This window comes from Molossus molossus, unplaced genomic scaffold (assembly GCF_014108415.1).
Source record: "Molossus molossus isolate mMolMol1 unplaced genomic scaffold, mMolMol1.p scaffold_m16_p_13, whole genome shotgun sequence".
In the NCBI taxonomy this organism is placed as follows: domain Eukaryota; kingdom Metazoa; phylum Chordata; class Mammalia; order Chiroptera; family Molossidae; genus Molossus; species Molossus molossus.
This window is the reverse complement of record NW_023425348.1, coordinates 5,231,677-5,257,862: the sequence shown is the minus strand read 5'-3', so window position 1 is coordinate 5,257,862 and position 26,186 is coordinate 5,231,677. Positions and strand designations below refer to the sequence as shown.

General features: G+C 40.0%; 1 long non-coding RNA gene across 2 annotated transcripts in view; it reads right to left on the bottom strand.

Moving 5' to 3' along the window:
- Window positions 1-5,512: 5,512 nt before the first annotated feature.
- Window positions 5,513-26,186, bottom strand: part of LOC118628821 — a 28,060-nt gene continuing 7,386 nt past the window's right edge. The window contains exons 2-6 of one of the 2 annotated variants that reach the window (XR_004959310.1): window positions 20,149-20,245; window positions 15,905-16,013; window positions 12,476-12,514; window positions 8,096-8,149; window positions 5,513-5,732 (exon numbers count right to left, since the gene is read on the bottom strand). This is a non-coding gene — a long non-coding RNA (uncharacterized LOC118628821). The remainder of the gene's footprint in view (window positions 5,733-8,095; window positions 8,150-12,475; window positions 12,515-15,904; window positions 16,014-20,148; window positions 20,246-26,186) is intronic. The other variant, XR_004959309.1, reaches the window with a different exon arrangement.

Genomic DNA, 26,186 nt, shown 5'->3' with positions numbered 1-26,186 from the left:
ACATGGTCATGAAAAAGTAAAAGGGAGCAATAAATGGCACTTTGTATAATAACAACCATTGTTCTGTGTAGTTTTACAGACAAAGCCAATCAATATGTGTCACAATTTTCCTCAAATCCTTTCTCTTACTGATCATTTCACAATATATACAAACACCGAATCATTACATTGTACATCCAAAATTAATATATGTCAATTATATCTCAATTTTTAAAAACAATAAAATGTTTATAAGTCAAAAAAAGAAAAATTTTTCTTAGATTTTTTACTTGATTTACTAGCTTATAATCCATTTCCTAAAATATTTTATAGATTTGTTTTTCTGAATTCTGAGAGATCAGAATAAAACACCATTTGAAGATTATTTTGTTACACTTTACACAGAGCAAGCTTGTCAAATCGAGAATTAGTGATAAATTCTGAAAAAAAGAAAGGAGTGTTCTAAACACTTCAAAAGTTTATATGGAATCAAAAAAGATCCTGAATAGCTATAGCAATCTTGAAAAACAAGAACAAAGTGGGAGGGATCACAATACTGGATATCAGGTTATACTACAAAACCATAGTAATCAAAACAGCCTGGTACTGGCACAAGAACAGGCATATAGATCAACAGAACAGAACAGAGAACCTGGAAATTTACTCAAGACATTATGCTCAATTAATATTTGACAAAGTTGGTAAGAGCATACAATGGAGTAAAGATAACCTCTTGGGAAAATTGAACAGCTACATGCAAAAAAAAAAATGAAGCTGGACCAACTTACACATACACAAGAATAAACTCAAAATGGATAAAAGACTTAAATGTAACTCATCAATCCATAAAAATCCTAGAAGAAATGTAGGCAACAAAATTTCAGACATCACACACAGCAGAATTTTCACTGATACAATGCCTAAGGCAGAAGAAACAAAGGAAGAAAGTAAACACTTAGGACTACATCAAACTAAAAAGCTTCTGCACAGCAAAAGAAACAACCATCAAAATGGAAAGGGAACCCACTGTATGGAAGAGCATAATTGCCAACAATAAATCAGATAAAGGGTTAATTTCCAAAATATATAGAGTACTCATACAACTCAACAAAAGAAGGCAAAGGACCCAATTAAAAAATGGTCAGAGGACCTAAATAGACACCTCTCCCAAAAAGACATACAAATGGCCAAGAGATATATGAAAAAATGTTCAACATCACTAATCATCAGAGAGATACAAATTTAAATGACTGTGAGGTAACACTCACAGCTGCCAGAATGGCTGCCATCAACAAATCATCAAACAACAAGTGCTGATGAGAGTGTGGAGAAAAGGGGACTCTAGTACACTGCTGGTGGGAATGCAGACTGGTGCAGCTACTATGGAAAACAGTATGGTATTTCCTCAAAAATTTAAAAATTGAATTGCCATTTGACCCAGTGATCCCACTTCTAGGAATATATGTTAAGAAGCCTGAAACACCAATCAGGAAGAATATATGTTCCCCCATGTTCATAGTAGCACTATTTACAATAGCTAAGATCTGGAAACAGGCCAAGTGTCCATCATTAGATGAGTGGATAAAAAAGCTGTGGTACATATATACAATGAAATTCTATACAGCTATAAGAAAGAGAGATCTCTCATCCTTTGAGACTGGATGGAGGGACCTAGAGGGCATTATGCTAAACAAAAAAGCCAGTCAAAGAAAGACAAATATCACATGATCTCACTTATCTGTGAAATATAATGAACAAAATAGACCCACAGACAGAAAGGAGTATGGTTCAGACTGATAAACCTCAGAGGAGGGGGTCAGGCAGAGAGATGAGATAAACCAAAGGATTTATAAACTCGTGTGTGTAACCAATGGACATAGACAACAATGCTGGGGGGGGGGGGATGCTGGGATCTGGAGGAGGGTGTCCAGGGGAGAAAAAGAAGAAATATCTCTAACAAAAATATATTAATAGAAATTGCAAAAAGAAAGGAGTGTTCTGGTATCATGAGTATTTTAATTTAATAGAATACAGAAGTTTAGCCACAAGAAAATTTTTCACCTTCATTTTCTTAATTCGTAAATAATTGATCCTTGTTTTTGTTTTTTTATCTTGGTGTAATTGGTCATACTATCACAAAGTCATCTGCTTTTGGATTTTTTTTTAATCCTCAGCCAAGGACATTTTTGCATTTATGTTCAGATAGAACAGGAGGGAGAGAGGGAGGAAGAGAGAGAAACATCAGTGTGAGAGAGACACATCAACTGGTTGCTACCCACATGACCCCAACCGGAGCCGGGGACAAACTGCAACCAAGGTATGTGCCCTTAGCGGAAACTGAACCCGGAACTCTCTGGTTCCCGGGTTGATGCTCTAACCACTGGGCAAAACCAGCCAGGGCTGTTTTTAGATTTTTAAAAAGTCCTGAAAATCTTTAGTCACACCATCCAACCGTATGCTTGGTGACATCAGTTTCCACTAGAAATCGTGTACCTTTGGATCTGTTCTATTTAGTATCAATATTGAAAGTACTTGCTTCAGGCCTTTACTGAAGTTATGATTCTTTTGTTCTTTTGTTTTCTTTTCTTTTCTTTTTTTTACAGAGAAAGGCTATGATTCTTTTGAAGTTTCTTCCAGAACCCTCCATTATTGGTGTTTAGGCAATTCTTAAGGAAAGAAGAAACTACCTATTGATGACAGACTGAATGGTTTGGGTTAATGTACCCTAATAACTAGCACTATCCACAGCAAGAAAAGTGAGGCATAATGCATAGATATTTTATAAGGATTTAATCAACAACTGTCCTGAGAACAGCAGCAAAGTATAAGCAATGGCAGCACTGACAGATCTCCAGGGCTTTTTAATTCATCCCATCAAGTGTGTATTTTATTATAACTAATTGGCACAGGTATTTAAAAACAGAAAACTGTGAATAAATTTTGTTGACAGTTATGCCAGTCTTTGCACATGAACATGAGTATACTCTACCCATCCTGAAGACACACAAGTACTAAAACATGTTCATTTTAATATTAATAGCATCCTACTTGTATGTCTTATATACAACTGATCTATGGAGGTTGATTTGCCAGGCTTCCCACACTGTGGGCTTGACATTCAGCTCTCAGAAAACAGAGAATATAATACAAAGTGCTCTTGATGATTTCTAGCATCCCTCCTTTTACAAAATGAGGAAGTAAAATTTTGGTGCTGTCCAGACGCTGTCTGAGAAACCTCAAAGATAGTTTGGTTATAAAAAGACATCTCTGAAGTTTCTCATTTAGAATTTGGGGCTGAATTTGTATAAGCCAATATAAAAGTTGTCAGAAGAGACAAGATGAAAGCATATATCACAGATGCCTAAATACAAGAAACTGTTACAGTCTTGGGTATAGTGAAAATACATACCACCAAATAACAATAGGTATTAGGAATTGCAGCATCTTTAGAAGAAGACTTTTGGTCTGGCTGCTGTGGCTCAGTGGTTGAGCATTTACCCATGCACCAAGAGGTCACCAGTTTGGTTCCCGGTCAGGGCACATGCCCAGGTTGTGGGCCAAATTTCCAGTGGGGGACATGCAGGAGGTGGCCAATTTATGTTCTCTCTCATTGATGTTTTTATCTCTCTCTCCCTCTCCCCTCCTCTCTCTCTAAAATCAATACAGAAAAAAAAAAGTAGACTTTTGTTTAAAAAAATTTATTTAAGTGCATAACCAAAAAAATTCACAAAATGTTAATGGTTATAAGTATATTTCAGTGACACCTGGAATCTCTGCTACCTGGGCACAAAATAACTTTTGCTATTTCTTGTTCTGAGCAGACTGGGTACACAAAGCTCTGTATTCTTCTAAAATACGGACTTTCTCTTCTTCATCATTTAAACTTCCTTCGGCTTAATAATTTTAATATTCCATCATAGGTATATATTTAGACATACAAAAGAAACATATAGTTAAGTGGAAAATATGAAGCTTTTAATTTTAAAACATTGAGTTTACCAGATTATGAAATGTTTATCCACATTAAATTTATCACTTTAATAAAACTGTAACATTTGCCTTGAAAATCAGATGAAATACATCCATGTTCTTATATACATATATATGTGTATTTCTTTCAATGACTGCATAGCCTCAACTACTATGCATATTTTAGTTCCAACTTCAACCAGAGTTAGCACCTTCTGTTCCCTCAAAGGCCCAGAGAAGACTGGAAGGTGAATAACTGAGAACGCGCTGTTGTAGACAAACACCTTAACAGGAAAGGAGGGCCCAGTGAAGGCCACTTTTTCCGCGGCAGTTATATTACATATCCATTTACCTTTTTTAAAGTGGCAAAAATGAACATGTGAACTAACACAACCCGAATTTTTTGCTTTCTTACAACACATAGTCTTATTCCATCCAAAACTTCACCCACTACCAACTGGCCTCCAGGTTGTTTTGAAGCAAATCCCAGGCATGTCTTCTCACCTGCAAATATTTCAGCATGTATCTTCAAAGGATAAAAACTTTTTCACTATTATCAAATGCAAAAATTACCAATAACCCGATCAGTGTGGCTCAGTGGATTGAGCATTGTCCCATGCACCAAGAGGTTCAGTTTCTGGTCAGGGCACATGCCCAGTTTGTGGGCTCGATCCCCAGTAGGGGGCCTACAGGAGGCAAATGATCGATGTTTCTCTCTCATCAATGTTTCTATCTCTCTCTTTCCCTCTCCCTTCCTCTCTAAAATATCAAAAAAAACATATTTTTTAAAAATTACCAATAATTCTTTAATACCAAATATCCGATCAGCATTTACATTTTCCCAATCTTTTATAAATATTTTCGGCTTCTCTATTTGAATCAGGATCCAAATAAGACACATTGCAATAGAGCAATATGTCTTTTAAGTCGACTTTAATCAATAGGTTTCTCTTCCTTACATTTTTTTCTTGCAGTTTTATTTTAAACATCAGGTTGATTGTCCTGTAGTTTCCCACAAGCTGGATTTGCTGACTGCAGACCTAAGGTATCATTTAACATGTTCTCTATCCCTTATGTTTCCCGAAACTGTTAGTTGCACCTAAAGGCTTAGTCTGGGTGCTAGGAGTGCTTGTTGCTCCAGGTTTGTCTCTATCTCTAGGCCTTCTCGGTGGACAGGGCTAAGAAGTCTTTAATACACATGATTCATTCATATTGATACTTTCGATTCAAAATCAGAAATATATGTATAATTCTTATACAGTGGAACCTTGGTTCTCAAACTTAATTCATTCCAGAAGGCTGCTCGAGAAGCGATCTGTTTGAAAACTAAGCCATTTTTTTCCCATTAGAAATAATGTAGATTGAATTCATTCATTCCAGGCCCACAAATGATTCTGTTTTAACCTTTCTTATATACAGTGCATGTCTACTGTACTGTTTAATCTATAAATAAACACTTTAAATACAAAAGGGACATTAAATATAAATGAAAATTTAACAGAAAGAAAATGAAATGTACAGTAAAAAAATGAAAATTTACGTACACACTAGATTTTACCTTTAATGTTGAGAGATACTGATGACTGAAACGGAGAGGGGGGTGGCTGGATGTTATTGTACGGAAGGGGGGTCCCCTTCCATAACTCGTCAGGTAGCTGTTCTTCCGGGGCTCTTTCTCTGTTTTGTCTCTTTGCTCCACTCGAACTTGCTTCAGGCTCTCGGGGCCTCTGTCTCATTGAAACCTATCCAGTGGTGTTTGGTTTTGCCTGTGTTTTAACGCTTGCCTAAAGGAAAACACTGCATTGTCATTGAACAAGTTTATCGCATGGTTTGCTACTTCTTTGTCAGGGTGATGTTTCTCAATAAAACTTTGCATTTCTCCCCATTTCCCCAGCACTGCCTTGATTAGTGAAGTAGAAATACCCTCCCTTCCCTCCTCCGAAGGGAGCTCCTCAGCTGCTGTCTGCTGCTGCTCCCTCTGAAGGTCTGGGGTTCCTCGGTGGTCAGCTCAGTGTGGTCGTCTTCCACCAACTCCTCCCCATCATCACCATCCACCTCCAAGCCCATGGTCTTGCCCAGAGACGCAGTATCCGCCACCGCAGACACAGGCCCATCCTTAAAGCCCTCAAAGTCTCTTACAGCAACAGACTCAGGCCACAGTTTCCTGCAGGCTGATTGCAGGGTCCTCAAGCAAGTGAGGATATTACAATGTTCCTTCAAGTACTCCCTGAAGGTTAAATTAGTTGCGCAGGTCGCCTCTGAAACAGTGCATTTGTGTAGAGTTTCTTAACATTAGAAACTAGGCTAGATGAGAGGAGTTGTGTTAGGTGGCAAGACCCTAACAGGGGTGAAGCTGTGCTCCTCCAACGACTCAGCCTCCCAGCCTGGAGGGTGGGCAGGAGCCTTGTCCAGTACAAGAAGCGCCCTGAGTGGCAGTTGTTTTCCTGGAGGTCTTTCTTCATACCTGAGGCAAACACTTCACGAACTCACTCAATAAAAAAATTGTCCGGTTACCCAAGCTTTGCTATTGCTCTCCACCATCACAGTCAACTTGTTTTTCATGACATTATTTTTCTTGAAAACTCACAGGTTTTCAGAATGGTAGATGAATAGGCTTCAATGTCAAGTCCCCATTTGCATTCCCACACAATGTCAGCCTGTCTTTCATTGGCTTGTGTCCTGGCAATGACTTCTCCTGTGTGATGTAGGTCCTCTTTGGCATTTTCTTCCAGAAGAGGCTGGTCTCATAACAATTGAACACTTACTGGAGAATAAATCCTCTGACCTCTATGTATTCTTCAGATTCTGTCACAAAAATATCAGCAGCTACTTTGTTATAACTGGCTACACTCCCCAGACCTCACTACAATTCTTTCCCTAAATTTATCGAATTACTCTCTACTCGTCTTATATGAATCACTTTCAGCACTCATTCCAAGGGTGTCTTTCAGGAAGTCAGCATGTAGCATCTTCGATTTGTCACATATCAGTGCCTCCAAAATGCTATCACCGGCTAACTGCTTTTTGTTTATCCAAATCAGCAACAATTTTTCTGCCTCTTCAATTGCCTGTGATCATTGTTTTGTGAGCACTTTCATACCCTTAGCAACATCAGCAATCTTGGTGGCCTCTCTGTTTTAAAATTGTGCTAATCATCAGTTTCGCCATGCCATACCAGTAGCCAGCTCAGACACATCAACACCTCCATCATACTTTGCCATTATTTCTTTTTTAAACACTATTGTTGTTCTCACAACTTTCCTTTTCATTTTGCTGCTATCACTAAGCGTCTTAGGACCCATGGTGACTTACTTTACATATTTAATAATAAAAAGTAGTAACAAAAGCAAAAAGCCCACAAAAATATTCATAGCACAACTTCCTGAAATGTTAACAGCATGAGGTGTAGCAGTAAACTGACTCATGCTCCCACACTCTCTCCTTTGGTTGTCACCTGCGAGATGCATGACTGATCATACAGGTATCAGCATGAAACAGTTTTCAGTTGAGAACTGAAGTTTTGTTCCACAATCGAGACATGTTCTGTGAACAACCAGGTTGAGAACCAAATTGTTCAAGATGGGAGATGTTTGAGAACTGAGGTTTGACTGTAACTGGGAAGCTTGGGAACTCATCGACCCTGAAAGCTGTGTGATCAAGCCCTTTTTATCTCATCAAGTGTAGATTTCAGGGTTACAAAAGAAAAACTTTGCAGGAAATTGTTCAAAAATCATCCAGAACATTAGAATTTAAAGAAAACTTAGAGATCATCTTGGAACCAAACCTCTCACTAATCAGCGAGGAAAAGGGGACCTAGCAAAGCCCCGTGAACTTGCTCCAAGCTCCATGACTCCTCAGTGCCCCAGGCAGAACCAGGACCAGGCCACCTAAGTCCTAGTGTTCTTTTTCTTTTCTCCTGCCTCTTCTCCCTAGTATGACCACTCCCGTGTTGCAGAAATGAGAAAATAGAGTGAGCAGAGAGGAACAGAAAGGATGGAATTCTCTTAGGATTTCATAGGCCTCAGTGGAACCAAGGATCCAAAACACAGATATGCGTGAAAGAAGCACTACTGAGCCAGCTTCAGGAGACGACATTTCTTTACTTGTTTTTCCAAGACAGACTGTGCTGTGCCTTCCACGTTCTCACCTCACTTTTGCCTGTGGCTAAGCAATTACATGGTTGCCCAGCGTTGAGCCATCTCTGCAAAGTAAAAGAGCTCAATTAACCAGGAACACAATTAATGATTGGGTCTCATTAATGTCATACAAAAACAATCGATTAAGTTGCCAACATGGTGTAATGCCTCTCTCCTCTTCAAATGAAAGATTTTTAAAGGATTCTGTCGATCCCTTCATAAGTGTATTAATTTTGTACAATAGTCAAGTGTTTATTATCTCTTTCAGTACTTTTTAAACTTTTCCATCGAAGTACTAGGAGAGAAGCGTGCCAGCTGCACACAACACACATACACACACTCACACACACACACTCATGTGTATAAATGCACATCCCTGGGAACGTGGCCTAACAATCTTCAGTAAATAAACATTTCTCCAAAGTTCTATGTGTACCTTAAATACCTGTTTAAATCTTCACCTGCTCTGTTTCCATATCTAAATAAAAGCTTAAAAGGGAAAATTTGTATTCCAGAAGATATAATATGTTTAACAAAGATCCTCAAACATCTTCTACACTGTTTTGAGAACCCCTACTTGAGAAACTGCTTATATAATAGATTTTTATTGCTCTGGGGTAGAATTTATACTTATAAATGTGGTTAAATTTTTTTTAAATTTGCATTGTATCTACACTACCAATATTCAAAGAGTAGCTACTATTTTTCCTGATTTTATTCTAGCAAAATCACTAAGCTATTATGAAAATTTTCACAAAATCGGTGTTTTACCAGCAATAAAGATATAAAATTAAAATATAAGTGTATTTAAATAATATATAATGTTGTTATATTTTCATCAAAAATGTCAACTAAATGTAAGAAATAAAATATAAAATTATTTTTTATATATTGTCAAACAAGTAACATCTCTTCTAAAAATATTCAAAAGCACCTATTTTTTAAAACTCATCTTTATTATTGAATGAATTACAGATGTTTCTCCCTTTTTTCCCCATCGACTCCCTCCTCCACATTCCGGCCCCCTCCTGCCTTCCCCGCACTATTGTCAGTGTCCATTGGTTATGCATACATGCATAGAAGTTTTTTGGCTTATCTCGTCCCACCCTCCTTCCCCCCTTCTCTTTGAGATTCATCAGTCTAACAACCAATTTGTACTTCTTAATTCCTTCATCTTTTTCACCCAGCCCCTCAGCCCCCACCCATCTGGCGAGCAACAAAAAGTTCTCTGTATCTATGAGTCTGTTTCTGTTCTGCTTGCTCATTTTGTTTGTAGATTCAATTGTTGATAGATATATATTAATTGTCATTTTATTGTTTTTCTTTGCCTTCAAGAAGATCCTTCAACATTTCATATAATACTGGTTTGGTGATGATGAATTCCTTTAGCTTTTTCTTGTCTGGGAAACTCTTGATATGTCCATTGATTCTAAATGATAGCTTTGCAGGATAGAGTAATCTTGGTTGTAGGTCATTGTTTTTCATCACCTTGAATATCTCTTGCCACTCCTTTCTGGCCTGCAAAGTTTCTTTTGAGAAATCAGCTGACAGTCTTATGGCTGCTCCTTTGTAGGTAATGAACTGCTTTTTTCTCGGTGCTTTTAAGATTCTCTCTTTGTATTTAACCTTTGGCATTTTGATGATGATGTGTCTTGGTGTGGACCTCTTTGGGTTCATCTTGTTTGGGATTCTCTGTGCTTCCTGGACTTGTATGTCTATTTCCTTCACCAAGTTAGGAAAGTTTTCTGTCATTATTGTTTTAAATAGTTTTTTAATTTCTTGCTCTCTCTCTCTTTTCCTTCAGGCACCCCTATGATGCAAATGTTGGCACACTTGAAGTTGTCCCAGAGGCTCCTTACACTATCCTCGTTTTTTTTTTTTTTTTTTTGATTCTTTCTTCTCCTTGCTGTTTTGTTTGGGTGTTTTCTGCTTCTTTATATTCCAAATTGATGGTTTGCTTTTTGGCTTTACCTACTCTACTACTGATTCCCTGTATATTATTCTTTATTTCAGTTAGTGCCTCCTTCATTTCTGACTGGCCCTTTTTTATGTTGTTGATGTTCTTACTAAGTTCCTCAGAGGTCTCTTAAGTTCCTTGAAGGTCTCATTAAGTTTCTTGAGGGTCTCACTAAGTCCCTTGGATGTCTCACCAAGTTCCCTGAGCAACCTTATAACCTGTGTTCTGAACTCTGCGTCTGTTAGATTGCTTATCTCCATTTTGTTCAGTTCTTTTTCTGGAGTTTTGTTCTTTTCTTTCATTTGGGACATGTTTCTTTGTCTCTTCATTTTGGCTGTTTCCCTGTGATTGTTTCTATGTATTAGGCAGAGTTGCTATGCCTCCTAGGCTTTGTAGGGTGGCCTACTGTTGTAGGTGTCCTATAGGATCCAGTGGCACAGCCTCCCTGATCACCTCAGCTGGGCCCTCGCAGTGCACCCCTAGTGTGGACTGTACACCTTTCTGTTGTAATTGAGTCTTGATTGCTGTTGGCATGTCAATGGGAGGCGTTTACTCAGGCTGATCAGATGCAAGGACTGGCTGTGCTCACTAGTCACTACCTTGGAGGATCAACTGTGTAGGGACCCACCACACACAGCAAGACTTATTTCAGCAGGTTTCTGGTACCCACTGAATCCACTCAGTGAGTGTGTCACTTGTAAAAGTGCTTGGGTGGCGGTGTATCGATGTGATCTGAAGCTGTTCACTGGGTGTGCTGACTCTGGGGCAAGGTCAGCCACTGCCTGTGCTCTATCCAGGGCCACCCAGCATAAGCTACAAAGCTATCTGCAGATGGCTGCTTCTTGTGCTGGGTTTGGAGGTGTCCAGGAAAAGCCAAGTTGTGAACCAAGGCTGGCTGCTTCTAGTGCCAGGCCTAGGGCCACTTAATGAGAGGTATGGGGCTTGCTGAGACTGGCCCCTCTCGAGCCCCATCTCTGCACCACTTTTGTGGGCCACTGGGTCACACAGGCCCCTCTGGATCCCCAGCTTCCCATCGCTCTTGTGGGCAGCTGTGTTGCACAGGCCCCTATGGAGCCCCAGGTCCCACCGCCGGTGGCTGGGAGTACTGCTGCCCAGTGGGGCTCAGCTCCTGCTCAGCTTTTGCTGTAGTTTTTGGGGATGGTTCTCTGCTGCTGATCTGTGCTTTGTTGCCTGGGGATGAATGTCTGCTCCCCAGCCTCTGTTGCTGGGGGTATATCTTGACTCTGATTGGGCTGCTACTATGGGGGATGGTGCTGGGCTCCCGGCCATTTGCGGTTTCCACAACCGGCACCTTGGGAGCTCCCCTACCATGCATTGGTCTGTGTTGACACAGGGTGTCCACTGGTCTGATGGTGCCAGGTGCACTGGTGGGCTCAGGTACCAGATGCTGCTTGTTTGACAGATTTTAGGAAACTCTGAAGCAGGATCCAAGGCCGGCCAATCCTATGGTAAAGCCTTTGGAAACACCTTGGGTTGGCCTGAAAGTTGGGTGGGGCGGGTCCTCAGGTAATCACCAAGACGGGGCCAATCATGTGAGCCAGGCTGCTGGAGTCCCAGATATGGCAGCAGTCTCCCTGCTCGGTGGGGGAAGGGCTCACCAAAGAAACAACGGCCTCCACCAGCACATCTATCCAGAAAACTGTCCCTCCAGCCTTCATCCGGAGGCCAAACAGCTCAGTTCTTCCCTGTTCTCTAGTGCTCCTCAAGCTGCCTCCCCTCTGAGCTCAGAGGAAGCGAGTCTGAGTAAGTCTGTGTGTGCCCTTTAAGAGGAGCTGCCTGGGGCTTCCACAGCCTCAGCCTCCCTCGGCCTCAGTTCCCACTGGTTTCATAGCCAGAAGTGATGGGGACTTTTCTTCCTGGCACTGGAACCCTGAGCTGGGCGCCTGGTATGGGACAGGGACCCCTCAGTCCTCAGGGAGGACCTTCCCAGCTGAGGTGTCCTCCTGATTCTTTTTTTTTTTTTTTAAATCCTCATCCGAGGACATTTTTCCATTTTTTGTACAGACAGTGTGGGAGGGAGAGAGAGGAAGAGAGAGAGAGGGAAACATCGATGTGAAAGGGACACATCGAGTGGTTGCCACCCGCACAACCAACCAGGGCCAGGGACAAACTGCAACCAAGGTACATGCCCTTAGCGGGAACCGAACCCGGGTCTCTCCGGACCGCAGGCGGACGCTCTAACCGCTGAGCCAAACCGGCCAGGGCGTCCTCCTGATTCTTATTCACCACACGTGGGTGGGGGACCAGCCCGTCCACCTCCACCCCTCCTACCAGTCTCGATGTGGCTGCTTCTTTAATTCCGTAGTTGTAGGACTTCCATTCAGCTCAATGTCAGGTGGTTCTGAATGATGGCTGTGTTGTAGTTTTGTTGTAATTTTGATGTGGTTGTGGGAGGAGGTGATACTGCATTTACCTGTGCCACCATCTTGACTGGACTCCACCTCAAAATCACCTATTAAAATTAAAAGGAAAAATATAAATTAAAATTAATAAATGTCAACATTTTAAATAAAACTTTCTTAAGTGTAATTTATGAAATGTTATTAAATGGTTTACAAAAATAAAACAATTCCTCGTTCAGAATTTATTGTCCTTCTGGCTGCCAATGCAAAGAATTGGTATCATGCTTCATAAATGTTTTAGTTAGATCTTCATATATACAATTTAAGAGGCATATGAATTATTTAATGTCACAAAATATCCCTCAGCCACCATGTGTAACAGTTGTGAAACCACCCTAACAGTTGTGAACACAAAAATAAAACTCAGCTCTGCTGGAGACTATCAATTGAATATGGAAAGACCTATTCGTTCTTATTGAAAGAGAAGATTTGAAAAACTGACTAATCTGTCTTTCCTCTTATCCAAGCACTTCCATCCCTCAAATGCACACTTCGAAGCAGTGGGGGACTTTGTCTTTGGCAACAGCACAACCCACAAACCTTTATCACATTCAGAGGCAGCCATCCTCAGTTTTGATAACATAAGGCAAGAGATGTGGGAAAATGTTTTCCTGGGGTTTAAACAGTATTAGATATAAAAGTGGATATTGCCCAGCCAGTGTGGCTCAGTGGTTGAGCATCGACCCATGCACCAAGAGGTAGCCTGTTAGATTCCTGGTCAAGGCACACGCCAAGGTTGTGGGCCCGATCCCCAGTGGGGGGCATGCAGGAGGTGGCCAATCGATGTTCTTTCTCATCAATGTTTCTATCTCTCTCTTCCTCTCTCTCTAAAATCAATAAAGAGCCCTGTCCAGTTTCACTCAGTGGTTAGAGCGTAGGCCCATGGACCAAAGTCATGGGGTCAATTCCGGCCAAGGGCACATACCTCGTTTGTGGTTCTCCCTGGCCCTGGTTGGGGTCATGTGGGAGGCAACTAGTCGATGTGTCCTTCTCACATCAATGTTTCTCTCTCTCTCTCTCTCTCTCTCTCTCTCTCTCTCTCTCTCTCTCTCTCCCTCCCTCCCCTCCCTCCCTCCCTCCCTCCCTCCCTCTCTAACTGAAGATATTTGAGAAAAGGTATCCTCAGGTGAGGATAAATAAATAAATAAAACCAATAAATAAATTAATAAAAAATAAAATAAAAGTGGGTATTTAGGTTTATGGCCATGTTATATCAATGCAGAATACCCAAGTGAGAGAAGGGTCATATACTGTTTAAGAATTTGGGGGCGAACCCTGTTGGGGTAGCTCAGTTGGTTAGAGCATCATCCCCATACACCAAGGTTGCAGGTTTGATCCCTGGTCAGGACATATACAAAAAGCAACCAATGAGCCTGGCCAGTGTGGCTCAGTGGATTGAGTGTTGTCCCATGGACTGAGAGGTCCTGGCCCAATTCCCAGTCAGGGCACATAACTGGGTTGCGGGCTCAATCCCCAGTAAGTGGCATACAGAAGACAACTGATCAATGTTTCTCTCTTACATCAATGTTTCTATATCTCTCTCTCTCTTTAAAAAATAATCAATATATATATATATATATATATATTTTTTTTTTTTTTAAGCAACCAATGAATGCATAAATGGAACAACAAATCGATGTTTCTCTCTCTCTTCCCTTCCCCTCTCTCTCTAAAAAATCAATAACAAAAAATGTCTTTAATTAAAAATAATGAATTCAGGGGCGAAGGGTGAGTGGGTACAGGGGTGGGGTGCATTGTGACCTTTGAGGCCCTCTGCAGCCAGAGCAGGCCTCACTTGCCCCAGACAGAGGGCAGTCAGACATTTCAGTACATGGATGCATAACAGAGTAGAAAAAGTGGATGTGACATGATCCTTCTACTCTGCTCCAGAAAGAATACAGAGAAGAGGGCTAGGAACAGTTTACAAAGTGATTTCCCGTACATTACCTGCCTACGCAGTGAAGTTAGCATATAAAGCAGATCTGATTATTACTACTTTACATATAAGGAGACTGAGGCACAAACTGAACTGAAGTGACTATCCATTGGTTACCTAGCTCAACTGGTGAAGCCAAGACCAAAACCCAGGGCTCCTGGCTCCCCACCCGCAGAAGCTTACTGCCATGTAGCTACTTTCTTCATGCTCAGAGCTGCTCCTAATTTTCTGTCAGGGTTTTGTGGTCAAGTATTACATGAGTTGAAAAGAATTTTTAAAAACCATATTGTTTCACCTTCTTTAGTATTTAAGGATTTGGTGGTTCAGGAGTGGAGGAAAAGGGAAGTCATTTTAATAGATGCTTTCTGAACTTGATCATTGAATGTCCACATCTTAGAACCAACATATCCTGAAATGTTTCTGGTCAAATGGTGATTATGGGCACAACAATAAAATTACTGTATTTAGTCTTCTCGGGAGTGGTCAGTATCTTCTTTCATCCTTTTCATTTGGATTTCCTTGGGCTACTAGGTGGGGATGTTTTCTGTTCTTAACATGACAATTTGAAAGGGGTGGCTAAGTAGCATAATTGTTATTTACCATGTGGCATGCACTATTTGGGAATTGGGGTTGAACCCGGCAGAAAATTAAATGTGATTTCTGCCCTCAGCGGTCCTCATTTTACTCTGATGAGTAGATCTGACATGTAAACACCGGAAGAAAATGAGAACACAACTTCAGGGGAAATGGGGTAGAGGTACATCCAAAAGACAGACGTCTATGAGAATACTAATAAATTTAATTTTATGATGAGTTGAAAAGTAATAGGTTTTTTTAGTAGTAAAGTGAAGGCTGTAGATGCTGCCTCTCAATCTGACTTCCACACCTCCAGTACTCTTCCCTCAAAGTTTTCGTACAAGTTGTTATATGACATCTGCCCACAAACCAGGTTCTTGGTGACATTCTGTCTTCTTCACAAAAAATATATACTCCTCTCTCTTGCTCACTGTCAACTCTGCCCTTCGAAAAAAAATCAGGGCACTATAAATAAGCATCAAATTATCTTTACTCACAGGGATAGATGGATGCTATTTAGGAAGACATTATGACAAAATGTGGCTAACCAGTAGAGAGGGTATAAGCTTCAAATTGGTGTTCTTTTAAGAAATAAGAAACCAGAAAGAGGTCACAAAGTACAATAAATTAGGTATAGAGCAAATTTACAAACACTGAAAAGGTTTTGCAAACATTCTCTCTTTACATTCTTTCATGGGTATATAAAAAAGGAAAATTATTCAGACTAGAGGAATGAATCACCCCTGCTCCAAGAGTGCATGACATTTCTTACTCAAGCTTTCTTGCATTCAAATTCTTATTTTTGAGTGACATGATAAGTGGCTTTTCTTGAATACAGCTTTTTCATTATGACATGCATGTGCAAATTCCTCAACTTGCCATGGCATACTTATGTGGCAAAATAATTAGATGTTAGGTGAACTCTTACCTTCACATATCTGGAGATTGTTACAGATAAAACTTCAAATTCTGGATTCTGTCACATGCTAGCTTTGTGGACTCAAGCAAATATGTTAACTCGTTAAGATTTGATTCAGCTGTAAAAAGAGGGATTCTATTAGTAATCAGAAACAAGATTGTTGTGTGGATTAATGATAACTAATAAAAGCAAAACATGGTGAGAAAGCAGATGCTGTTCTTTGTTTCCCACTCAAGTGCACAGAATTGGATTATCTTAGATTCATGACACACTCTCATCATTGGCCTAAGCATGGCCCTCTTTGTTTCTATTTATATATACTATGTACTTATTTGCATACTTGTTTCTTATAAATAATATAAATAGTTGTAAACAACTACCTGATACAAGAATTAGAACGTTAACATCATTTAGACCTACCTATGAGCTTCTCCCCAATCTATTCCTCTACTTCCCCTTCCTTGAATCTTGATAGTATTATTAAATTGTGTTTTTCAAATTATAGATTTATCATTTATTTGTATTGCTAAAAATTATATTGTTCAATTTTGTTTTAAACATTAAAAAGTTTGGCAGGCTCTATAAAATCTTTGGGAACTTTTTTAAAAAAGATTGTATTGTTCAGATTATTCATATTTTCGCTTGTGGCTATTTATTTTGCTATATAATGTGCCACTGTATAAAGTTACTATAATTTATTTATCCACTGCCTATGACAAAGTATTTGGATTGTTTCTGGTGTTTACCTTACATACAGTAAGAGTGCAATAAGTACTGCAGGAAACATTCTTGTTTCTGTCTCTCAATGTACACAGAGTTTTCCTTGGGTATATATCTAAACATAGAATTGCTGATTATAGGATCTAGAAATGTTCAACATTTAGATAATGACAGACTTTCCAGAGTGGTCATGCCCATTTTCACTCCCAAGAGTTTGTATAAGAAACCCTATTAATTCACATTCTCTCTAAAACTTGGCATTATCTTACTTTTTAAATCTTTGCCAATTGAATGGGTATAAATTAGTATCTCATTGTGGTTTTAATTTGCCTTTCCCAATTACTAAATAATTATTTCATAAATATTTTATTGATAATATGTGATTTGTCCTCTGTGAAATTCTTGTTTATATTTCTTGTCCATTTTCTATTGGATTGTTTATCATTTCTCTATTAATTTGAGGAAACCTTTATATATTCCTGCTATTAATTCTTTGTTGGTTAATTGAGTTGCAATTAGCCTCTTCCAGTTGGTACCTTCTCTCTTTTCTTTTTGCAAGATATTTTTTGTTGTTCAGATCTTAATTTTAATTACAGGCTTTTTTATGTCCTTAATACACGCTTCCCTAACCCCAAAATCAAGAAAGGTATTTACCTATATTTTCAAATAAGATTTATAAAATTACTTTTAAAAGTTATTACTTTATCTGGAGTTCATTTTTACAAATGATTTATGTGGTAAGGATCAATATCAATTTTCCATATAAATTACCTTTATTTTTACAAATCCATTTATGGAATAGTCTCTCCATGCCCCATTAACCTGCCATCTCCTCCCTTGTACTTTCTTTAATGTATTGTTTTATTTTTCTATCTTAAAAATGTCTCATTTAAAGACACAACCATTTGACATTGTGTAGAATTTGAAGTCTAGGTTATTGTAGACATACTTCCATATTTTCTTTTCTTTAGTCTTTCTTAGTTTTTGAATGACAGCACCAAACTTTATCCAGGTATTTGACTATATTCACTTCAAAAATCTCTACTAGCATTTCCTGGATTTTCTTTTCTTATTTGAGTACCTTTTCCAATACTATTTTCAATGTGAGTCTTTGTGTGACAAACCTTTTGAGGACTTATATGCCTGAAAATATTTTTATTATACCTCACATTTAAATGACAATTTGGCTGGATATAAATCTAGGCTCAAAGTTCTTTTGTCTTTTCAATACTTTAAAAATATTACCACTGTCAAGTAAAGGTCATATATATATATGTTTTATTTCATTATAGTTGATCTGCCCGCAGTCTCTCTAGAAATTTAGAATTTTATCTTTGCCTGTAAAAACTTTAATTTCATTATAATACTAGCAGGGTTAGTTTCTCCTTATCACTCTTGTTTGGTATTACATAAATAAATATGAGGTCTTTCCTCTTTCTTTAGTTCTGGGAAATGTATTTCCATTTCTTAAAATAGTTCCTCTTGTCCATTTTTATTTTTCCCTCTTCCTGACATTCCTATGATCTGTAAGTTGAAGTTTGTATTCCAATTCAATCTTCCTTACCTCTTAACTTTTATTTTATATTTTCTTTTTCTTTCTTCTTCCCTGCTTCATTCTAGAAAAGCTCCTTAATCTGATCTTTCAGTTCACTGATTTGTTTTTTAGCCATGTCTATTCTACTATCTATCTCATCTGTTGTTCTCTCTCCTAATACATATTTTTCATGCCTAGTATTTCCTCTTGACTTTTATGATTTTCTTATCAATTATTTATTATTCTTTTACTTGCTAACCATCAGATTTAACATATTTGCTTCTGGTGGCATCTGTAATCAAGGTTGTTCTTTTCTTTTGAAGTAGTTGTATTCTTGAGACATCTCATAACTTTGGCCTGTGAGTATATATTTCTCTGATGATATCAGCTATTCTGTTCTCTCTGAGCATTTGGTATGGGAAAAGACCAAAGGGCAGATTCCAGTTTGTGTCAACATCCAGTGAGATCAAGCACCAAACTACTTTAATCAATTGCTCAGGCTGGGTATCATGCCACCAAGTAATTCTTCAAGTCAGGGCCCTACTATGAGGCCCACCCCACCTTCCACCCCTCAAGGAGAAGCAGCTAATAATTCACTAGGCCTAGAGGCTGGAGGGAGTTGGGAGATGAGAGAGAGTAAATGATAAAGGTCAGTCAATCCTCACTAGTTTTCCACATTCTGGCTTCCCTTCTGTCCTGATTATTATCCTTGAGGACACTTATACCAGCAGTCTGAGCCTCTGTAGGTAATCTCCATAGAAGTCTCCTGACCCAGGCTTCAGATGTACACACACACACACACACACACACACATACAGAGAGAGAGAGAGAGAGAGAGAGAGAGAGAGAAAGAGAGAGAGAGTTCAGAATGGACTTTACTGTCCTCTAGGGGATTTCTCTGTTTTGTTTTTCTTCTTTACCAATATTTCCTAGTTTCATGATGGTTTTCCTCCATAGTTCCTCCAAGATTGATCTGGGGGTCAGCAGCCAGCCTATGGTAATTATCTTGGCAAAATTGGAAGTTTTACATAGGTTTATATTAGACAAAACTGTGAAACAAGTATGTCCTGGGACCATAGATGTACCAGGACAAATCAAGATTCCAAATGTCCATTACAGTGCTTACCTACCTGTGCCTCCCTTCCCTATCATCAGCCAAAGGTCTCTGTGCTATTCCTTGCCTGCTTGGAATTTCATTAATTGATGCTTATCTTTCTCTATGCAAATACCTAATTAACCTAATCATAAAGCTAATGGGAAAAAAATTAGAATAGCAGAGAGGAAGGACTAGAGACTCTCTTTAGGTAACCAAAGTACATTTTGACAGGGGTTTTTGGAAGGCTATCCCATTTGCTTTATATAATCCAAAGGAATAAGGCTTTGTAGGAAAGAAGTAGGAGGCTGCTGGAAGAAACATTTTAGACAAATACAATCTTTCAGCTTTCAAACTTCACTGTGTAGAACCAGACATCCATATAATTCCTGTTAATGCATATAGGCTAACATCAATAGTAATAAGTCAACTTTTCCCATTTCAATTCTAATGAGTTAAAATGCACTTCATGATTTAGTATATATGGGACCTTCTGTAGTACGGTCCTAGCATATCCCTTCAGCCCATCCTTCTACCTCCATTGTTACTGTTCAGTTGGAACATTTTCAGCTTCTTCCCACCTCAAGATATTTAAAAGCCTTTTTAATTTCTCTGGTAAGGCTCTCCCCACATCTCATCCCCTGGCTTACTACTACTGATTTATCAGATCTCACCTTAAAAGTCACTTCCTTGGAAAAATTTCTTGACCCCTACCCTCCAGACTAGATCAGAACTCTATTTTATACAATCTCATAGCACACGGTGCTTTTCTTTGAGAGCATTTACCATGATTATGGCTAAGTAACAGTATACATGGGGAAGAGGGGACTTGGTATAACATACTGGAAAGCAGAAAATAAAGCATTTTTATTTGGTTTTTAGAACAAATATTTATTGAAAACTTACTGTGTTCCAGGCATTGTGTTAAGTAGGAATGTAGTTGGGGAAGAGGCAGATCACTCCTCTGCACTTGAATCACCCATTCTTGAGGACTTACCAGCACCTGAAACAATGTCTAACTCAGATACACCAGCACAGACATGACTCCTTCTCAAGGCCTTTCATGCCCTCGCTCTCATCTCATCTATACTCCAGACTCTTGAGCCCTCCATTTTCCCATCAGTCTCCTACCCCTTCTCATTTTTACCTCTTTCTCTATCCAGGCTACATGGTACTTGTTTTCAAAAACTGTACTGCCAAATCCTCAACTCCCTTGCCCCTTTGACATTCTGTAGAGTCCATTCAATAAACTCCAACCCTGTATTAGTGTGACATCCACCACATCAGAGTAAAGGAAGCATCTCACCTCCTGACTAAAGAGTCCCTTGAGGTCTAGATTTCATTGTCCTCTATAGAGATTATTTCTAATCATCTTTATTTCATTTTTTCCCTCTTCTAGGTCTTTCCAAAAATGCTCAACTATCTACCGATTTTTTAAAAACACCACATCTCTTGATTCTATATCCCCTTCTATCTTTATTCCTTCATAGACAAGCTCTTGAAACAATGGTCTATACTCACTTTTCTTCACCCCTACCCACTCACTCCAGTTTGGCTTTCACCCTCAGTATTCTAAACTCCTGTGCAAAGATCATTAATTATTTCTTCATGACTAAATCCAATGAATTATTTTCATCTTTATCTTGCTCGACATCTTTTCAGTGATTGGAAATACTCCCTCCTTTAAATTCTCCTCCTTTTCCTTACATTTCAAAGATTTTTTTCCCTCTCCATTCTACTTTTATGTCTCTGGCCTCTCTTCTTTGGCAGGGAGGGGATGCTTCTCTTTATTTACTCCCTCCTGTGAGTGCTGAACAAATTCTGTAGGATTCTCTCTTCACTTTTTTGATGAGAAGGGGGGAAGAAGGGAGTCTTTTATTGGCTTGTTTTTCTATATGTTATCTCTAGGCCAGTGAACTAAGCAAATAAATATATTCCTCAGTCTTAGAGACCAAAAATAAAAGCACATTTTTTTAATCCTCACCTGAGGATATTTTTCTATTTATCTTCAGATAGATGGAGGGGGAGAGAGAGAGAGAGAGAAACAGTGACGTGAGATAGACACAGCAACTGGTTGCCTCCTACATGACCCTGACCAGGGCCAGGGATGAACTGCAACTGAGGTACATGCCCTTGTCCAAAATCGAACCCATGACCCATTGGTCCACGGGCCAACGCTCTAACCGCTGGGCAAAACTGGCCAGGTCTAAAAGGAAATTTTAAAATAATTTTTGTAGTTACCAATATAAGAAGTGTCACAAATGCTTAAACAATCTAAAAGTATCTACTAAAACTAGGTTAAAATTAATAGTCACCAAAATTGGATGTAATTATATTAAAAAATTTGAAATTTACATATTCACACCTCCCAAAATATACCTACAAAACCAAAAGGAACAGGTCTACTAGCAAATTAGTAGCTAATAAGGTTGCAATTTTCCTGATACAACACACTTTCTAAGACTGAAGATTGGAAAAAAATGACTATGTACCTACTTATTTGCAATGTTTATTCCATTTGGAATTAAGTCACAATGGCAAAAACTGGACACTAGGCTCCCTGTGGATCTATAGGTTTATCCCACTGAACTGCAGGTAACAGAATCCTAGACTAGCAAAAGGCAATAAATAGCCGAAACATCTTCTTCACTGTTGATATTCCCACTGGGTGGTACCACCCATATCCTTGACTTCAATCTGTCAGTACTATCAGCCTCTAAATTTTCAGCCTAGATCTCTCCACCAAGCTCCAGAATTATGTATCCAGAGCTTGTAAATGGCAATTCAGACATTTCACTCCAGTACAGACATAATATGTACTGATTTCTAATTATAGACATAATATATATTGATTTCTAATTATTAAATCTTTCACAACATCTTTATAGATATGCTAGAGAAATAAGAACTAAATGTCTGAATGAAATATGTTACATGCTCTTTGAGGGCTGGGTCCATATTTCATCCACTTTGTATGTTCAGTGCCCAGCAGAGTGAATGGTACATGGTCAGCTCTCAGCAACTGATTGCATTTGTTCACTCCTGTCAAAAACCTGGAAGTAACCTTCGACATCTCTCTGTCTCATTCCTCATATCACATCACTGTCATAGTTGGAATCCATCACTCCAGCAGCTTCCTACCCAGTTGCAACTTCAGAATTTCCCTTTGGAGGGATTTAGGAGCAGCTGTCTGGCTGGAAGAGGAAGAAGAAACCCTCTATTACATAGTGCCATGTGTCTTTCTGTCTTATCTGTGGACACTCTCATTATTGAGTCTCAACGTTCCCAACTGATGGTCGTTACCTGAGTACATCACGACTCTTTATACCTTCAGAACCATTGTTCACGCCATTTCTTCTTTTTCAAATGCCCATAAAAGTTTTTTCTCACCTGGCTAAGCCTTTGCAACTCTGCTCAATTTTCCTCTTTTGGAAGTCTCTCCTGTGTACATTTAAATTGAGCTAACTGCCTCTCCTCGGAGCTCCCTGTGGAAACCTCTTTTTTTTTTTTTTTTTTTAATTTTATTTCCTTCATTGATTTTAGAGAGAGGAAGCGAGAGGGAGAGAGAGATAGAAACATTGATGAGAGAAAATATCGACTGGCCATCTCCTGCGTGCCCCCCACTGGGGGTTGGGCCCACAACCCGGGCATGTGCCCTGACCAGGAATCAAACCAGCAACCTCTTGGTGCATGGGTCGACGCTCAACCACTGAGCCACACCGGCTGGGCTCTGTGGAAACCTCTTAATCTTACCTCTCACCACTTTAAATTATAAGTATTTGTTTATGTGTCTACCCTCTTCACAATAATTCTCTAAGGTAGGTGATATTATTAGCACTATTGAACAGATGAGAAATTGAGGCAGAAAAAGGTTAAGCAACTTTCCCTAGGTCACCAGCTAGTAAGTAGAAGAGCCACAGTTCACAACTCTAATCCTTAAATTCTCAAGTTCAGGGGCTGTGCCTTCGTCATGTCTGCATCTCCGGTGTCCACCATTGTCCCAAGCACATGAATGCAATAAATGTCAAACAAAACTGCATTTTGAATTCTGCTAAAAAGTTTAGGAATTTCAAAAATGACAGATCTGATCCAAAGAAGTTGATGACCTGATGGTGTTGGAGAGATTAGTAGAATACTCTTATAATAGGAATGAACTAAAGGGAAAGTACCTGAGAATCGAGTAAGTTGTATATTGAAACATTGGTATTAGAACGTTGAGGACCCTCTTTAAAATCTTATCTCTGCAACACAGACCTAGAATCTTCCTGAAATTCTAGCTATATAAAAAACCAAATCAAATTAAATGAATATTGACCAATAAATTATTGGAAGTCAACCTGGTAGATGTCTAATGGGAAGCTTTTAAAATCTGGCCTAGGCTTTGCCCTATTTAGCAGTTTACCAATCTAGTCATGATCTTACAATGAGCCACACACCTATACTAGGTGAGGTGATACAAAAATTAATGACTGCAATAAAAATACAGAAGGTGTACTGGTGGAATATGTGGATGTCTCAGAAAACTAAAGATTAGTTCATATAATAGAGTGAAGAATCAAAATGATTCTATTATCTGGAACAATGAGCAAAATCAACAAGATGACATTTTAATTATTAGAAATTCCATTTACAGTTTTAAAAAATCAACTGCCGCCCTGGCCTGTTTTGCTCAGTGGTTAGAGTGTCGGCCCACAGACCAATGAGTCATGGGTTCAATTCCGGTCAAGGGCATGTACCTCAGTTGAGGTTTGTCCCTGGCCCTGGTTAGGGTCATGCGGGAGGCAGCCAGTCGATGTGTCTTTCTCACATCAATGTTTCTCTCTCTCTCCCTCTTTCCCCCTCCCTCCCACTGTATCTAAAGATAAACAGAAAAATATCCTTGGGCAAGGATTAAAAAAAATCAATTGTCCATGAAAATGATAACAATAACTGTTATTTTGAAAGACCCAGGGGTTTTCATCTTAACCACGGGCTGCAGCTGCTAAAAAGAAAACTGGCTGATTTAATATGAGTAGTATCTGAATCAACGGAGGGACTGGTCACCCTGGCCAGTGTGGCTCAGTTGGTTGGAGCGTCCTCCTGTGCACCAAAGGGTCATGGGTTCAGTTCCTGGTCAGGGTACATACCCAAGTTGTGAGTCAACCCTGGTTGGGTCATATATGGGAGGCAGCCAATTGACATTTCTCTCTCTTTCTCCCTCTCCTTTCCTTTCTCTCTAAAATCAAATTAAAAAACTTTTTTTAAATACTCACCTTCCTTTAAAGTAACTTCTCAACTTTCATTTAAGAAAAAAACAAAGAGCCCAGCCGGTGTGGCTCAGTGGTTAGGCATCGACCCATACACCAAGAGGTCACCAGTTTGATTCCCAGTCAGGGCATATGCCCATATTGTGGGCCTGACCCCCATGGGGGCATGCAGGAGGTGGCCAATCCATGTTCTCTCTCATTGATGTTTCTATCTCTCTCTCCCTCTCCCTTCACCTCTCTCTAAAATAAATAAAGAAAAATATATTTTAAAAATAAACTAATAAAGGACTTCCAGTCAAGATGACGGCATAGGTAAACGTGGTACTCACCTCTTCCCACAACCACATCCAGGCTACAACTAAACTACAGAACAACCATCCTTCAGAACCACCTGAAATCAAGCTGAATGGAAGTCCTACAACTACAAAATTAAAGAAAAAGCCACATGGAGACTGATGGGAGGGGAGGATGCAGACAGGCTGGTCCCACACCCACATGTGATGGATAAAAATCAGGAAGACACCTCAGCTGGAAAAGTTCTCCCTGAGGAGCAAGGGGTCCCCATTCCACACCAGGCACCTAGTTCAGGGTTCTAGTGCCAGGAAGAGAAGTCCCCATAACTTCTGGCTGTGAAAACCACTGGAACTGAGGCTAAAAGAGGGTGAGGCTGCTGGAGCCCCAGGCAGCTCCTCTTAAAATTTTTTTCTTTATTGATTTGAGAGAGGAAGAAAGAGGGAGAGAGAGATAGAAACATCGATGAGAGAGAACATCAATTGGCCACCTCCTGCATGTCCCCCACTGGGGACTGGGCCCACAACCTGAGCATGTGCCCTGACTGGGAATAGAACTGGTGACCGCTTGGTGCATGGGTTGACACTCAACCACTGAGCCACACCAGATGGGCCAGGAAGCTCCTCTTAAAGAACCCGTGCATGGACTTACTCAGACTCGCACCTTCCAGGCTCCAGCATGCAGGAGGCAGCTTGAAAGGCACCAGAGACATGCAGAAAGAACTGAGTTGTTTGGTATCAGGGTGAGGACTGGAGAGGCAGCTTTCTCCTGGACAGATGTGCTGGTGGAGACCAATATTCCTTTGGTGAGCCCTTCCCCCACAGGGCAGGCAGATGTCTGCCACATCTGGGACTCCAGCAACCTGGCTCACACAGTTTTCCCCACCCTATTTATTCCCTGAGGCCCTGCCCCACCCAACTTGCAGGCCCACCCATGCTGTTTCCAGTGGCTTTCCCATAGGATTGTCCTGTTTTGGCTCCTGCTTCAGATTTTCCTAAGTTTTCTCAAATAAGTAGCATCTGGCCACAGCGAGCCCCAAACCTCTCGCTAAGTGGCCCTAGGCCTGGCACTAGAAGCAGCCAGCCTTGGTTCACAGCTTGGCTTCGCCTGGGCACCTCTAAGTCCAGCATAAGAAGCAGCCATCTGCAGATCGCTTTGTAGCTTATGCCTGGTGGCCCCGGGTAGAACACAGGCAGTGGCTGACCTTGCCCCAAAGCCAGAACACCCAGTAAACAGCTTCATACCATGTCGAAGCACCACCACCCAACCACCTCCAAAAGTGACACACTAAAGGAATGGATTCAAGGGGTACCAGAGCACTGCTGAAGTAAGTCTTGCTCTGTGTGGTGGGACCCTACCCAGCTGATCCTCCAAGGTAGTCAGAGGTCGGTGGTTAGTGGGCATAGC